Genomic DNA, 2,900 nt, shown 5'->3' with positions numbered 1-2,900 from the left:
TTCTTTTCTTCTTCATACTCCTATATATGTTACTTTTTTTCTGTAGTGAACACATATGTTACTTTTAAAAGCAGGGGAAAAGAATCACACACAAAAAGAAATCCATTGTATTTTTTTTTTTTTTATGAAATCCATTGTATTATACCACATGGCTCACCTCCTGTTTTACTTCCTCCTGATTAAGTTGTATACTGTCAATCTGTGATCAAGTGTGTTCTGATGTATCATTGGCTACAAGTGTTGTTGATCTGGTTGGTCTGTCATTCTTTCTCACTGAGTCATGTGTAGACTACTTTTAACACCTTGTAACTCCATAAAGTAGATCTATAAACAGTATCAATTACATTACTGAAGAGTGGCTATTGGTATGGCATATTGCCCAGTGGTTCTCAGCTGGAGATGATTCTGCTCCCCAGAGGTCATTTGGCAATGTCTGGAGACATCTTTGGCCATCACCGTTTGGTGGAGGAAGAGTTTGCTTGTGACACCTAAGTAGATAGAGGCCAGGAATGCTGCTAAGACAAGCTCCTCCCACCTCCCAAAAAAGTATGCAGCTGAAAAGGTTAGAAGTACTAAGACTGAGAAACCATGTGGCTCCATGATCGTGTAATTCATACTTAAAAAGGAAACTAGGAATGGTGCAAGCAATTTGACACCTAAGTCTTACAAGCTCAGCCTTCAGACAAGGATGGTGTACTCACATCAATGTAACATGTAATTGAAGACAGTGTGTTAACCGGCCTCATTGACCAATCAGAATATACATTCATGCATCTTACCATCAGGACTTATGGTCTAAGTTAAAATTTAAAATAATTTAGAAATAATGTCTGAATGATGACTTTGAGATTCAGTCTTGAGAGCGATTGGTCTGGGCTTTTGCACAGGAAATTGTTGACCACATGAGGAGGAAGATTTGGAAAAAAGCAAGGAATGTTATGATGCTTTGTCAGTCTTGAGTAACTTCAATCCTGCAACCATTACCATCATTTGTGTCCATGTGTATCACTTCACCTTCATCTATTATGTATTTTAGATGACAGGCAACAGGAGTAACATCACCACATATTCAGAAGCATCTTATAATATTTGTCTTACACATTCTATTGTCAAGGTTATTAACTGACTACAATCTTATTCTAAATTTCAGACAAATATTACCTGCATATTTCAATTTTAGAGATCATTTTGTAAAAGATTCCACTTCAAAAATTATTTTTAAATAATTAAAATGTGACCTGTGTTGTCTTTACTACTTGCCATATCTTTCCCTATTCCTTACTTAGAAACACCATCCCACCAAAACTCAAAGGCCTCTTTTGCCATTTGCTCTGTGCTGAAATTCCACATCTTCACAAAACAGTACATCCTTCACCCCTAGTATGTAGATTAGCATCACACCCATGTAATAAGCCCCATCACATCACTGCAGTGAAACCTGTCTCTTGGTGAAATTATGGACTTCTAAAAAAAAAAAGAGAGACTCCTTATAATCTATCTTTGTAACCCCAGAGATTTACAGTATCCAGTCATGGCAGGGGTCAATAAATGATTATGGGTTATGAATTCCCTCAGTGACCAGGTTTAATTAGAGAGAAGGAAGAATGAATTAAAGCTGCTTTTTATATTAAGGGGTGAATTGAGTAGCCTTTCAAAAGAGCACATATGTATATAGCTTTGCACAGTGGCAGTATCGTCGCCAATGAGGTTTATCTGAGGCACGATTATAGCTAATCAAAAGATATCTATCTATCTACCTATCTATCTATCTATCTATCATCTATCTATCATCTATCTATATATGTGACGTATGTTGACACACAGGAATGAATATCTGCTGGTGAGATTTCATCAGGAAGACTATAGAATAGGAATCATATTTTGAAGCAAGAGAGGCTTTCTAGGTTCCTCAATTCATTAGGCAATGCCCTATGCCAACGTGACCAGGTCCTACCCTGCTCTAAAAAATAAAGCTACACCTAGGACACTGTTCTTTACTATGTGAGTTCTTCAAACTGAAAAATATTTTTCCTGAAATCATAGCTGATGAAATTCTAACACACTTGCAACGATATGGCTAAAAAATATTTGACTACATATTAACAATATGTAGTTTTGATATAAGAAATCATTTTTGGTATTTTTTAACATATACCTGTAGCTTTAGAATTTAAATATAGAACACTATGGTGAAAAGTTTTTAAATTTTACAGTTTATTGAGTTATATTTTTTAAATAAGTTATATTTTTAAAATACTATGATATATTCATTGTTTCTTTTTATTATTTTCAGGTTCAACTTTGATTTAACTTTTTTAAAAATACATACTTTGGCAATAATTGCTCTCTTTTTTCCGTAGTTGTCCTTAGATCCTAATGGCTACAACTTCATATTTGGAACTCTTGGTGACATTGAATTTAGTATTTTATTATATACCTTCTTCTGTTGATCACTAACATTTTCTTATAGATGCCGTATCTCCCATTGAAAGCTCCCTGCAAAGGGTGTTGCGTTGCACGCAGGTATTCTGAACTTACAAATGGGTTGTATTTCCAAAGCCATGCGTGTGTTCAATATATATTTATCAATTATCTATCCTATGCCAGACTCTGCTAAATGTTGGGAATAAATACAGCCTACTTGATTGGAAGTTGATTTTTTTTTTAACTTAGAATGCGTTTTTCCATAAAGGCAGTGCTTCAAAATGAGGTTATGTTCCCAGAAGACGCTCATAAATCAATTGTATATACTACATGGTTTTATTGCGTTCATCCTTTGTTCTGAGTTCTGGATCCTAATTGCAAAGGTACTAACTTGCCAGTACTTTATTCCCTCCAAGAAGAGTAAAATTTAAATCGTGGCACATAACAACGGTTTCCAGAAATGGCAGCAAACTGTA

At 35.0% G+C, this 2,900-nt stretch overlaps 1 pseudogene; it reads left to right on the top strand.

Moving 5' to 3' along the window:
- The first annotated feature begins 1,673 nt into the window (after positions 1–1,673).
- Positions 1,674–1,851, top strand: LOC121486054 (annotated as a pseudogene).
- Positions 1,852–2,900: the final 1,049 nt, after the last annotated feature.

The sequence above is a fragment of the Vulpes lagopus genome, chromosome 2, assembly GCF_018345385.1.
Source record: "Vulpes lagopus strain Blue_001 chromosome 2, ASM1834538v1, whole genome shotgun sequence".
Lineage (NCBI taxonomy): Eukaryota > Metazoa > Chordata > Mammalia > Carnivora > Canidae > Vulpes > Vulpes lagopus.
Note: the sequence above shows the minus strand (reverse complement) of the source record. Positions and strands in the feature narration are given on the sequence as shown.